At 41.2% G+C, this 15,207-nt stretch overlaps 1 non-coding gene across 1 annotated transcript; it reads left to right on the forward strand.

Annotated features, from left to right (window-relative positions):
* The first annotated feature begins 9,531 nt into the window (after positions 1–9,531).
* Positions 9,532–9,663, forward strand: LOC116914114. Its single transcript, XR_004389679.1, has one exon. It is a non-coding gene; the product is annotated as a small nucleolar RNA SNORA17 (small nucleolar RNA).
* Positions 9,664–15,207: the final 5,544 nt, after the last annotated feature.

Below are 15,207 nucleotides of genomic sequence, written 5' to 3' on the forward strand. Positions count from 1 at the left end.
CTGACTCTTAAATATTTAGGTTTAAACTCATAGACTAGTGCTGTCTGTCCTCAGTCAGAAAAGAAGTAAAGGCAGAGATTCATGGCTGACGAAGATGCCAAGATCAAATGATTGTTGGGTACTCAGTACTAAATGAGACACACATATCCCAATGCAAAAGATCAAAGAACATTATAGAAGAGGAGATGGAAAGAAGGAAAGAGTAAAGCCACACGGAAGAAGATCATAAAAGATATGGCCATTGGTTGGGGATTTAGCTCAGAGGTAGAGCGCTTGCCTAGCAAGCCCAAGTCCCTGGGTTCGGTCCCCAGCTCCGAAAAAAAAAAAAAAAAGATATGGCCATGATATTCATGAACTCCAAGCAACAGTGATAGCCTACAAATGGTGCATGCAAAACTGAACCGAGTAACATTCAGTCATAGATTGGGGAGGGGCTCATGGGGTCTGCTTTACCCAGTGAAGCTAGCCACTGCCTAGGGCTGCTGGAGGACAGGAGGTCAATGTTGTCAGGGGTATAGGAACTGGCAAGTTACTTGTCCTCCAGGGGGTTGTATCACATCCATGCTGACACTACTGTGGCTGGTTAAAATCATCATGTTACAAATCAAAACCAGAAACAAAACAAAAGGCCAGGAAAATAGGATGTGAACAAAGGAGGTTGTGGGGAAATTTCTTGCAATAGCAAGACCAGCCACAGATCCAGGAATGTGGCAGAGGAGTGAAATGGACACTGTGGAGCTGGGCAAGGTGGAATGTGGAAGATCCTGTGGACCAGAGAGACCACAGAGCAGGAGAAGCAGAGTGAAGTCTCTCGAGAACATAGATATTTCCTCATGCTTCCATCTCGGGGAAGAAGGAGCATTGGTCTGGTGGATATAAGCCACAGTTGCTCTGGTAACCTAGCACTCACCCATACCAGCTGCATATGGCTCTGAAGGGATGCCAAATTTAACTGCCAAATTTTATGGACTGCAGAGTGATATAGAATATTGCTTGTATGATTTTTCAAAATGAAACATCTCCTGAGGAGAGGAAAGCACAGAGAAATGTAGACCTTCTCAAATGAAGGAAAACTAATGTTATACAGCTTTAGAAACTTAAGTTTGCTGTCTATGATGAAGCATACTGCAACCCCAGCATCTGAGAGACCGAGAAAGGAGAATACCTATAAGTCAGAAATCAGCCTTGGGTATACAGCAGGTTGGAAACAAACCTTGGATAAATAGGAAGGCCCTGCCCCAAACACATACATGAATGAGAGAAGAGGACAGTAGAAGGAGTCAGTTTGTCTCATCTGTGAGGTATTACACAGCTTTAATTTTTAACGTTCTGTGGTATTCACAGAAAGATAGACACAGGAAAAAGAATGGAATGGAATAGAAAAGCTCCAAATGGATTCAAACAAAACATAGCATGTAATCATTGTTTGTAAGCTGTATCTTATCCATTATCAGTGTGTACTTGTAGGCAAGTTAGGGTCATACATTGAGAATAGAAGGCAATATTTTGAAGTTGGGTTTTTTTTCTACCACTGTGACTTTGAGGGATTTAAGTAGATCCTCACAGTGGCAGGGCATTTGATTCATTTTATTATGTCTATAATATATAATGTCATGCATAATACATCCAATGTATATGTTGTAGCAGTATAGTCACTTTAAAATTTTTTCAACCTTAAGTAATATTTTTAAAATTCCCCACATTAAATAACAAAATAGGAACAAAAGTTAAGTGGTATGTTTACAGGAGTTGAGCATGACTTATTGATGTATAGAAAAATGTATTATAACTAGTGTTAGAATTTTAAAACCAAAAATTAATAGCTAAGCACTGTGTTTACAACCTTCAGTTCTAAACGCAACTCAAAGAATAATTATGTAAAGTAAAATTTTATACTTCTAAATGGAGTATAAAATTGACATTCAGACTAACCAGAGGGCAAAGAAAGTGTGTCCAAATTAACAAAATCAAAAGTGAAAAGGGAGATATAACAACAGAATCTGAGGGAATTTAAAAAAATCATCAGATCCTACTACAAAAGCCTATATTCAAAAAAACTTGAAAATTTGGAGGAAATGGACAATTTTCTAGACAAATACCAGGTAGCAAACTTAAATCAGGAACGGATAAACCATTTAAACAACCCCATAACTCCTAAAGAAATAGAAGTAGTCATTAAAAGTCTCCAAACAAAAAAAGCCCAGGACCAGATGGATTTAGTGCAGAATTCTATCAGACCTTCATAGAAGACCTCATACCAAGACTGTCCAAACTATTCCACAAAATTGAAACAGATGGAACACTACGAAATTCTTTCTATGAAGCTACAATTACTCTTATACCTAAACCACACAAAGACCCAACAAAGAAAGAGAACTTCAGATCAATTTCCCTTATGAATATCAAAGCAAAAATATTCAATAAAATTCTTACAAACCGAATACAAGAACACATCAAAATGATCATTCATCATGATCAAATAGGCCTCATTCTAGGTATGTAGGGATGGTCCAATATACAGAAAATCAACAACGTAATCCACTACATAAAAGAATGCAAAGATAAAAACCACATGATCATCTCATTAGATGCTGAGAAAGCATTTGACAAGATTCAACACCCCTTCATAATAAAAGTCCTGGAAAGAACAGGAATTCAAGGCGCATACCTAAACAAAGTAAAAGCCATATACAGCAAACCAGTAGCTAACATTAAACCAACTGGAGAGAAACTTGAAGCAATTCCACTAAAATCATGGACTAGACAAGGCTGCCCACTCTCTCCCTACTTATTCAATATAGTTCTCAAAGTCATGAAGTCATAGCCAGAGCAATCAGACAACAAAAGGAGGTCAAAGGGATACAAATTTGAAAGGAAGAAGTCAAAATATCACTATATGCAGATGATATGATAGTATACTTAAGTGACACCAAGATTTCCACTAGAGAACTACTAAGTCTAATAAACAACTTCAGCAAAGTGACTGGGTATAAAATTAACTCAAACAAATCAGTAGCCTTCCTCTACACAAAATATAAACAGGCTAAGAAAGAAATTAAGGAAAGGACACCATTTATAATAGTCCCAAATAATATAAAATACCTCGGTGTGACTTTAACCAAGCAAGTGAAAGATCTGTGTGATAAGAACTTCAAGTCTCTGAAGAAAGAAATTGAAGAAGATCTCAGAAGATGGAAAGATCTCCTATACTCATGGATTGGCAGGATTAATATAGTAAAAAAGGCCATTTTACCAAAAGCAATCTACAGATTCAATGCAGTCACCATCAAAATTCCAATCCATTTCTTCATAGAGTTAGAAAGAACAATTTGCAAATTCATCTGGAATATCAAAAAATCCAGGATAGCTAAAACTATCCTCAACAATAAAAGGACTTCTGGGGGAATCACATCCATGACCTCAAGCAGCATTACAGAGTAATAGTGATTTAAAAAAAACTGTATGGTATTGGTACAGAGACAGGTAGATAGACCAGTGGGATAGAAGTGAAGACCCAGAAATGAACACACACACTATGGTCACTTGATTTTTGACAAAGGAGTCAAAACCATCCAATGGAAAAAAGATAGCATTTTCAACAAATGGTGCTGGTTCAACTGGAGGTCAGCATGTAGAAGAATGAATGTCAATCCATTCTTAATGCCCTGTACAAAGCTTAAGTCCAAGTGGATCAAGGACCTCTACATTAAACCAGAGACACTCAAACTAACAGAAGAAAAAGTGGGGAAGAGTCTCAAACACATGGCCACTGGAGAAAATTTCCTGAACAGAACACCAGTAGCTTATGCTCTAAGATCAAGTATCAACAAATGGGATCTCATTAAACTACAAAGCTTCTGTAAGGCAAAGAACACTGTCATTGGGACAAAAGAGCAACCAACAGATTGGGAAAAGATCTTTACCAATCCTACATCAAATAGAGGATTAATATCCAAAATATACAAAGTTAGACTCTAGAGAGCCAAATAACTTTATTTAAAAATGGGTACAGAACTAAACAAAAAATTCACAACTGAGGAATATCGAATGGCTGAAAAGCACCTACAGAAATGTTCAACATCCTTAGTCATCAGGGAAATGCAAATCAAAACAACCCTGAGATTCCACCTCATACCAATCAGAATGGCTAAGATCAAAAATTTAGGTGACAGCAGATGCTGGCAAGGATGTGGAGAAAGAGGAACACTCCTCCTTTGTTGGTGGGATTGCAAACTGGTACAACCTCTCTGGAAATCAGTCTGGAAGTTCTTCAGAAAACTGTACATTGTACTACCTGAGGACCCAGCTATACCTCTCCTGGGCATATACCCAAAAGATGCTCTGATATACAACAAAGACACATGCTCCACTATGTTCATAGCAGCCTTATTTATAATAGCCAGAAGCTGGAAAGAACCAGATGCCCTTCACCAGAGGAATGGATACAGAAAATGTGGTACATCTACACAATGGACTACTACTCAGCTATCAAAAGCAATGACTTCATGAAATTCATAGGCAAATGGATGGAACTAGAACATATCATCCTGACTGAGGTAACCCAATCACAGAAAAACACACATGGTATGCACTCATTGATAAGTGGATATTAGCCCAAATGCTCGAATTACCCAAGATACAATGCATAGACCACATGAAACTCAAGAAGGAAGACCAAATGCAGATTATTTACTACTTCTTTAAAAGGGGAACAAAAATATCCATAAGTGGATAAGGAGGCAAAATTTAGAGCAGAGACTGAAGGAACAGCCATTTAGATCCTGTCCCACATGTGATTGATACATACACACACACACACATATGTATATACCCACCAAAACTAGATAAGATGGATGAAGCTAAGAAGTGCAGGCTAACAGGAACCGAATATAGATCTCTCCTGAGAGACACAGCCAGAACATGTCAAATACAGAGGCGAATGCCAGCAGCAAACCACTTAACTAAGAATGAGACCCCTGTTGGAGGAATTAGAGAAAGGACTGAAAGAGCTGAAGGGTCTTGCGACCCCATAAGTACAGCCATGTACACAAACCAGAGCTTCCACTGACTAAACCACTAACCAAAGCCTATACATGGACTGACCCTGGGCTCCAACTGCATATGTAGCAGTGAATAACCTAGTAAGAGCACCAGTGGAAGGGGAAGCCCTTGGTCCTGCCTAGGTTGGACCCCCAGTGTAGGGGATTGTGGGGGGGGTAATGGGGAGTGTGGATGGGGAGGGGAACACCATATAGAAGGGGAGGTGGAGGGGTTAGGGGGCTGATGGACAGGAAACCGGGAAAGGGAATAACATTAGAAGTGTAAATAATACGCAATTTAATAAAAATGGAAGAAAAAATTAAAAAAAAAATAATATCAAAATCTACTTTGTTTCTAAATATACAAAATGGTCTTTTAGTTGACACCAAAGGACAGGGTATTGCACAGAGATCTATAGGGGATGGATTCAATGAGATAGATGGATGGATGAGAGAGATAAGAATACAGTAAGTCAGTTGAGAACATTGTAGTTCCTCTGTTTTTGAGAATGGAAGTCACAGTATGTGGAATAGTCCCACAATGGCCAGCTCTCACTGATGGAGGCCTACAACTGGCAGTGTTCAGTCACCAAGACTGGTTACCTCATCACTTCCATCTGTTGCTGGTAGCCCAAACAGTTACTAGAGATCTGCTGATTCGTCCTTCTCAGAAAGAGCTTGGAAACTCTGGTATCAGCAAGTGAATCAGTAGCTGTAGCAACAGCACAAATTAACTCAACGGCAAGAGGGAAGGCCAAGGAGCAGAAGGCGAGATGATCCTCCTTCTGTCCTGCCATTCTATCTGTACTGTGCTGGATGGTGCCACCTACAGTCATAACTGTGGTGCTTCTGACATCAATCAACACTATCAAGACTCTCCTTCAGATGAGGTTCCTAACATCAGACAACTCTAACTTGTGACACGTTGACATTAAAGTCAAGCACAATAGACAATTTGTAAAAAGGAAGATTTAAAAAGTGGAACCTTATCAAAATTTTGAGTTTTTGCTTCGTGGAGGATCCCCTAAGAAGATAAGAAGGCAAGAGGCACCATGGGAGAGATATTCGTAAGATAAATCCAACAAAAAGTAACTAGATTATATTAAGTACTTTCAAAAGCCAACAGATTTTTTTTAAATCTAATTAGAAAATGAAAGAGACACAAAAATTTCTATCACAGAGATCTGTAATGGGAGCCATCTTCAGTATAATTAGCCATTAGGGAGTCAGATACTAAAGTTAGAATAAAACACCACTGCTTGCCTATCAAGATGGCTAAAAAAAATAATAATGCCACAACCAGGCAAGAATGCCAGGGAACCAGTGAACTAGACTGTTGGGGGAGGCGGCAATGGGGGAGGGGGTGGGGAGGGGAACACCCATAAGGAAGGGAGGGGGAGGGGATGTTTGCCGGAAACCGGAAAGGAATAACACTCGAAATGTAAAGAAATATTCAAGTTAATAAAAAAAAAAAAAAAAAGAATGCCAGGGAACACGTGATTCACATTGCTGCTGGCAGTGGAAATGGTACAGGAAAGTCAGTGATCAGGTGTATCCAAACTACTGCAAAACCATACAAACCACTATGATAAGAGTCAGCAATTGTCCCTGAAAAACTAAAAGTTCACACAACAACCTGCACATGAGTATTTGCAGGAGATTTTTACAAAATGTCCTGAAACTAATAACAGCATCAACATCCTTCACTGAGTGAACAGTGAACCAAACAGTGGTAGCTATGCAGTATGGACAGTTCCTCAGTCAAAGAAATAGAACAGCATCCATTCTTATCACCCTGTACAAAGCTTAAGTCCTGGTGGATCAAGGACCTCCACATCAAACCAGATTCACTCAAACTAATAGAAGAAAAAGTGGGGAAGAATCTCGAACACATGGGCACTGGAGAAAATTTCCTGAACAAAACACCAATGGCTTATGCTCTAAGATCAAGAATCGACAAATGGGATCTCATAAAACTACAAAGCTTCTGTAAGGCAAAGAACTCACGAAGTTAGTCTGCAGGGAGACAAATAACCATATTTAAAAAAATGGGGTTCAGAGGTAAACAAAGAATTCACAGCTGAGGAATGCCAAATGGCTGAGAAGCACCTAAAGAAATGTTCAACATCTTTAGTCATAAGGGAAATGCAAGTCAAAACAACCCTGAGATTCCACCTCACGCCAGTCAGAATGGCTAAGATCAAAAACTCTGGCAACAGCAGATGCTGGCAAGGATGTGGAGAAAGAGGAAAACTCCTCTGTTGTTGGTGGGATTGCAGAACCATTCTGGAAATCAGTCTGGTGGTTCCTCAGAAAATTGAGCATTGATCTACCTGAGGACCCAGCTATACCTCTCTTGGGCATATACCCAAAAGATGCCCCAACATATAACAAAGACACATGCTCCACTATGTTCATAGCAGCCTTATTTATAATAGCCAGAAGCTGGAAAGAACCCAGATGCCCTTTAACAGAGGAATGGATACAGAAAATGTGGTACATCTACACAATGGACTACTACTCAGCTATCAAAAACAATGACTTTATGAAATTCATAGGCAAATAGACGGAACTGGAAAATATCATCCTGAGTGAGGTAACCCAATCACAGAAAAACACACATGGTGTGCACTCATAGATAAGTGGCTATTAGCCCAAATGCTCGAATTACCTTAAATGTACAGAACACATGAAACTCAAGAAGGATGACCAAAATGCAGATGCTTCACTCCTTCTTTAAAAGGGGAACAAGAATACCCTTGGGAGGGGATAGGGAGGCAAAGTTTTAGAACAGAGACTGAAGGAACGCCAATTCAGAGCCTACCCCACATGTGGCCCATACTTACACAGCCACGAAACTAAATAAGATGGATGAAGCACAGGCCGACGGGAACCGGATGTAGATCTCTCCTGAAAGACACAGCCAGAATACAGCAAATACATAGGTGAATGCCAGCAGCAAACCACTGAACTGAGAAAGGGACCCCCGTTGAAGGAACCAGAGAAAGGGCTAAAAGAGCTTGAAGGGGCTTGCGACCCCATATGAACAACAATGCCAACCAACCAGAGCTTCCAGGGACTAAGCCACTACCCAAGACTATACAAAGGCTGACCCTGGGCTCCAACTGCATTGGTAGTAAGGGCACCAGTGGAAGGGGAAGCCCTTGGTCCTGCCAAGACTGAACCCCTAGTGAACGGGATTGTTGAGGGGAGGGTGGTAATGGGGGAGGATAGGGAGGGGAACACCCATATAGAAGAGGAGGGGGAGAGGTTAGGGGGATGTTGGCCTGGAAACAGGGAAAGGGAATAACAAGTGTAATGTAAATAAGAAATATCCAATTTAATAAAGATGGAGAGAAAAAAAAGAAACCTGGATAAAGTAGGCAGAGATGAAACATTCCAAACCCAGAGTTTTGAGCTCCAGGGCTCTGTTTATAAAACATTCCCGGAAGGCTGGGGTTATAGATATACAGAGAAGATTGATTAATGATCCCGGAGGGTGGGGGTGGGAACGAATGAGGCTTTCAGGAGACAGTATTGGATCAGTTGCGGTGATGACATTAGCTAGGCTTTTGAAGGTGTTGCCATGGAATAAACTAAGCTGACTCTGGTATTTCTCACAATGGCAAATCAATCTATAATTATCTCAAAATTAAACATTAAAATTTTAAAACTGCAGAGGACATTGGAAGGAAAATAACCATTACCGGCAACAGTAAGTGCAAGAACAGTCATTATTGCCTGGACCCAGAGAGCCCTACCTGCCTCCTGCTTTTGTGAGATTTTCCCTCAGGCACTGTCAATCTTTTCTCCCATTTCTCTTGATTCTCAGTCATAGGTGGCCCCGAAGACACCTTTCCTCTCTCTAACTCCCATCTAGACTTTATGTTCCCTCTTCCTACTCACATTTTTTCTTCTTGGGATGGGTTGTGTTTCAGTCATGCCTTTATTTGCTGGACTTTCCCATGTGTTGTAAACAGAATGTCCGCCAGAGGAGGGGAGGGGTCCTGGCCAGTGTTATGTCATCGTTGCATCCCATTGCTTTTGCTAACTTGAAATGGGTGCTCAGAAAATATGGTTTGCAGTTGAATAGCAAGATAAACTGTTTGCCCTGTAGAATAAAACTGCAAAGACGAGTTAAAGATGCCCATTAGTGAAAAGTAAGGTCAAGTTCAAGCAGGCAATGTTTTCAAGCTGTTTAAACAACTCCTGTAACTCAGCACAGAAAGAAACCAACCACCAGTCGAAAGGGGCAAATGATTTACATATTTCTACAAAGATACAAGGTAGCCGATATGAAAAAAAAAAAAGAGGTGGATCAATTTTTCAATTGTGAGGGAAGCAGAAATCATAACCAATGAATTACTACCTCATTAGGATGGCTACTATAAAACGAAAAAACAGAAAGAAAACATTTTTTAAAAAATGAGTCAGGATTTGGAGAACTCAGAACACTCTCACACAATGTTGGGAGGAGTTACATGGTACAACCACTGCCCCTAGAGGCATTACATGTATGGCTGCTGTGTCACATGTGTGTCAGTAGGTGGCAGAGAGGCAAAAGGTTATATCTAAGCTTCATGTTCTGACCTGTGAACATCTGAATGAGTAGTAGCCTAACATTTCTTGGGAAAAAAGTGAGTCTGAGATGACCACCAGTCCTGCCCTGAGGAGCTAGCCGGAGAGGACCACTAGAAAAAGCACGGTGTAGCCCAGACAGGGAGCCAGGCTGAAATGACAACCAGTTCCGAACCACATGGGCCTGGAGGGAGCAGGGGTGTGTGTGTCAGACCAGACCCTAGATGACTCTGTCATGGGACTCCTGAGATCAACCCTGAGAAGACCCAGACACTCATGATATGTCAGGCACCACTAAGAGAAGCAAGTCAAGTGGTGGAAAAATGAAAAGGAGAAACAGAAGGATGTGGCCACAATGAAGAGAGGCAGAATCTGAGATTCTAGAGTAGTGGGGACAACCTGGTGTGAGTAGCCAATGGTGCTACCTGGATCCATGGATAGTCCTGGCCTGTGCTGCCATTAGTGGTCACGTTTGAATCTGTGACCCTGCAGTAGCAGGAGTCTGTTTCCACCAAAGGCCAGCTGGACATCCATGGTCTGGGCTGCCTTTCAGGGGTGTGTTGGTGCCTGGATGTCTGAGGGCCTTGCAGAACTGGCCCTACCCCTCACCTAGGCATTCTGGGAGAGCTTGTCCTGGAGGCATGAGAGCAGGAGAGCTGAACTTGCCCTTCGTCAGCTACAGTATTCCTGAGAATAGGCCCAAAGATACAGGATGGGAAAGCGGGCCACTCATCTCCCTCACAATGGCATGAATGAGGGAGAGATACCTCCTCCCTGCTAGCCCATTCCCACTAATGGCAGGCAGGACAGTTGGCCCCAAGGTCAACAAGCAACGTCTCAACGTCCCTGCCCCTCACCTGCTGCAGCACTCAGGAAAGCAGGCTCTGTACTTCAGTGGGCAGCACAGTAGAGCTGACTATGAATGTGGGACTTGCAGATTACCAAGCACCAAGGGTATGAGTGTGGGAATGTCAGCCGTACCTCAAGTCTGCAGGGCAGTGGCGTGAATGAGGGAGAGATGCCTTCCTATCGTCCCTCATTCATCATCATCTTAGGGCAGGTGAGAGATTGCCCCAAGAGTCATGAGAGAAAGAGTACTATGTCCTTCATCAGCTGCAACACTTGGGAGAGTGGGCCCTGCACCTCTCTCTCTCCACAAGCAGCAGAGTAGAGCTGGCCCTAGTTGATATTTGCCTGGTTCTACTGCTTTAAGGCTAATTATAAATATAAAAGTTGTGTGCATTTTATTTGGGAATTAAATGATGTAATAATTAATTGGGAATAGAAACTCCCAATTAATGTTCATTACAGTACTCAAACTAAATAAACAAAAATATTACTTATTTGCATTGTATTAACATCATATGTGTATGTATATGATGATTGCGTATATATATGTGAGATATATATATGTATATATATATCATTTGTAAATATTAGGTTGCAGGATGGGTGTACAATTCTTCTCAGAACAAGCTTGTATTTTTTGAAAACAAATTATAGCTAGTCATATGAGTACCAGCTTCATCCCTTGTTAAGCTCAAACAAGCGGACAGGGAGAGGCAGGAAGGACCCATGTCAGTGGTTACATAACACACTGCACCATTGGAATGAGACTTGCTTGACTGCAGAAGACACTGTCCCTGCAGGAAATACTGCACACTTCTGGCTTCCTTCTGTGGGGCAAAAAAGAAGTGAGCTGACTGCAGAATCATAGCATTAGATTAAGTTCTGGGAAAGAATCAATACACATTATTCAAATGCCCCAAGCCCAACTTTGTAGTTTATTTAACAGGATTTATGAGAACAAAATTGAGGAATTCAATAAATTAAATTATCCCCTCAAATTCCCGCTGGAAAGAAGATGAATCTTCACTAATAGAATTGAGAACTTATTTACTAGAGAAGTAAGTTCTCGACTCTAAGGGGTATTCCCACCTCATAAAGGGAGGAACAATGTTCAAAAACGGAACCAGGGCATCCTCAGGAGTAGAGTAGGAAGAACTCAGGACTTGGAAACAAAAAATGCTATTTTCTGGGAGAGAAGAATCAAAAACCTTTCATTAAAAATATCCATGGGTAAAGTTTTAATAAAATTGATTTACGTGTAGATTATACTCATAAGACCCCCTCCCTCAAGAAACAAAAGACTATCTTTATCCTAGAGAATCTCCTTACACTATTAAGCTACCGTCCACTCCAGAGACTTTCACTATTCGGTATTACCACAGATTTCTTTTGCTTCTTTTGTAAGTTGTTGGAAAATACATGGAATCACACTGCATGACTATTTTTTAATATATCTGATTTTGTTATTCAACCTAATGGCTTTGCAGTTTGTTCATGCTGATGCGGATGTTTATAATTTGTTCCTTTTTACCACTGAATACCAAGATGAGAAAACAGCTAATAAGCATATCTGAAGCCCTTGATATCAGTAGTCATCAAAGAAATACAAATAAAAACCAAGCTGCTGTCGAAATGACTCAGACTCTAAGGGATGGCAATGGCAGTGCTGATAGGGAAACAGATCTTGGGGTGAGAGTATGATACAGAAGCACCTCTCTACAAAACAATCTGGTAGTTTCCGAGATTACTAGACATAATAACCCACAACCCTACTCCACTCAAATGTCACTGTGGAAAAATAATCATAACAGCTGTAGGTATAGAGGTCCCAAACCAGAAACAACCCGAATTTCTATAGACAGGAGAGTGGATATAAAAAAGAAAAGAGCATTGGGCATTGCAAGTATCTGGCCAGCAGCTGTCACACTGCATTCCAAAGCATCTAGTTTCATAAGCAGGATGCGAGGCCCTGCATAGATGACAAAGTGGTTAATTTATGGTCCCATATGAGGAGACAGAGGTTAAGAGCTTGAGTCACACAGTCAGAAAGCTCCATACTTGAAGCCCAGGTCTTATTATCTGTGTGTTCTTAGACAAATCCTAGTCTCTAACTGTATAAGAGATTTGAGTGACACAAACCACAAGCACCATGAAAGCTGGAGGGGATCAGTGATGACTGCGTAGGGTAACATGCAGCATTTAAAATGCTTCAAATTAACGTCATCTACCAGTATCATTACTATGCCCCATGTCTAGTAAGACCAGAAAGTCACAAGTAATTATAAAGCAGGTCATCCAAGGTACTGAATAGAAATAAGATGTGCTTCAGGGCCATGAAGGAGGAAGAGGCTAGCATAAGTTAGAAAATTTTTGTCAAATTTTTTCATTAGATTTATAGAGCTATTATCATGAGCAAATCATCAGGAAGAAGCAACATAATCCAATAAAATACCCATCAAGTCTGAAACTCCAGAGCCTCTGGTGTGATTCTCGTCTCAGGCACTGAGGAGGAGGAAATAGAATCTTAGGTTAGAAATGCAATCCTTCTAAGCTAAAGTGCCATTGTTTGTGAGTGATGACAGATCTTCTTTCAGATGCTCATAGTAGATAACAAAGAAGAGCTTCACAAACTGTTAGCATAAGAGCATTATCTAGACAGGTGAGGAGGGCACAACATCTGCCCCAACACCCAGAGTAACTGGATCCCCGAGATGCAGGGACACAGAAACCCCCACCCAGCTACTGGTGTTGGTCCCTTTGGATCTGAACTTGTGCCCTGAGGAGACCTGAGGTGCTGATTCCGCACCCACTCCACAACAACCAGAGGAAGCCCTTCACCCAGGTGCTCTAACTCACCCAGGATCACAGGTGAGGAGGATACAACATCTGTCCCAACACCCGGAGTAACTGGGAATCCAAGGACGCAGGATCCCCCGCCCAACCAATGGCGCGGGTCCCTTCTGATCTGAACTTGTGCCTTAAAGCAGGTCTTGGGTACTGGTTCCACACCCATTCCCACAACACCCAGAGGAAGCCTGTCACTCAGGTGCTCTAACAGGCCCAGGATAACAAGAGCACAGGATCACAGAGGAAACTCGACTTCCAGGAGATCAGAACACCTGGGAGCACTGGAGCTCTGACACACTCAAGGTCACAACATCTCCAACACCCAGCACAACTGGGACCCACATAGGAACCAGAGAAACCCAAACCCCTGCCTACCCAGGTTACTTTCAGCTTGTATCTGTGCCCGGAGCAAACTCAGGGCCCTGGCCTCCCCGCACCCAGTCCTGCAACACCCAGAGAAAGCTTGACTCCCAGGAACACTGACACAACAGGAACTCAGGAGCTTGGTCACACCAGGACTTCAGGATCTCAGAGGCAGCTTGACTCCTAGGAGCTCTGGCACATTCAGGATCACAGGATCTCAGGATCTCAGAATCACAAGATCACAAAGACACCTGCAATATGAGGAGTTCTGACACAGCCAGGGTCACAAGAAGGACAGCTCCAGTCAAGAGACAGCTAGGGCAAGCACTAGAGATAACCAGATGGGAAGAAGCAAGCACAAGAACATAAGCAACAGAAACCAAGGCTACTTGATATCCTCAGAACTCAGTTCTCTCACTACACCGAGTCATGAATACACTATCACTCCTGAAAAACAAGATTCAGAGTTAAAATCATACCTGATGATGATAACAGAGGACTTTAAAACAGACATGAATAATTCCCTTAAAGAAATATGGGAGAACCAACCAAACAGGTAAAGGAATTGAACAAAACCATCCAGAATCTAAAAATGAAAATAGAAACAATGAAGAAAGCACAAAAGGAGACAGCCCTGGAGATAGAAAACCTAAGAAGGAGATCAGGAGTCATAGATGCAAGCATCACCAACAGAATACAGGAGATAGAGGAGAGAATCTCAGGGGCAGAAGATACCATAGAAAACATTGACACAACCATCAAGGAAAATGCAAAAAGCAAGAAGCTCCTAACTGAAAACATTCAGGAAATCCAGGCCACAATGAAAAGACCAAACCTAACAATAATAGGTATAGAAGGGAGTGAAGATTCCCAAATTAAAGGGCCAGTAAATATCTTCAACAAAATTATGGAAGAAAACTTCCCTAACTTAAAGAAAGAGATGCCCATGAACATACAAGAAGCCTACAGAACTCCAAATAGATGGGTACAGAAAATAAATTCTTCCCATCACATAATAGTCAAAACACCAAATGCACAAAAAAAGAAAGAATATTAAAAAGCAGTAAGGGAAAAAGGTCAAGTATCATATAAAGGCAGACCTATGAGAATTATCCCAGACTTTTCACCAGAGACCATGAAAACTAGAAGATCCTGGGGAGATGTCATACAAACCCCAAGAGAATACAAATGTCACCTCAGGCTACTACACCCAGTAAAACTCGCAATTACCTTAGATGGAGAAACCAAGACATTCCAAGACAAAACGAATTTTGCAATATTTGTGCAATATTTGCAAAGTTTATGCAATATTTTTCCACAAATCCAGAGCTACAAAGGATAATACATGGAAAATTACAAAGCAAGGAGGGAAAATGCACCCTAGAAAAAGCAAGAAAGTAATCTCGCAACAAATCCAAAAGAAGAGAGTCACAGAAATATAATTCTATCTCTAACAACAAAAATAACAGGAAACAATAATCATTATTCCTTAATATATCTTAACATCAATGAACTCAATTCTCAAACAAAA

The sequence above is a fragment of the Rattus rattus genome, chromosome 12, assembly GCF_011064425.1.
Source record: "Rattus rattus isolate New Zealand chromosome 12, Rrattus_CSIRO_v1, whole genome shotgun sequence".
Lineage (NCBI taxonomy): Eukaryota > Metazoa > Chordata > Mammalia > Rodentia > Muridae > Rattus > Rattus rattus.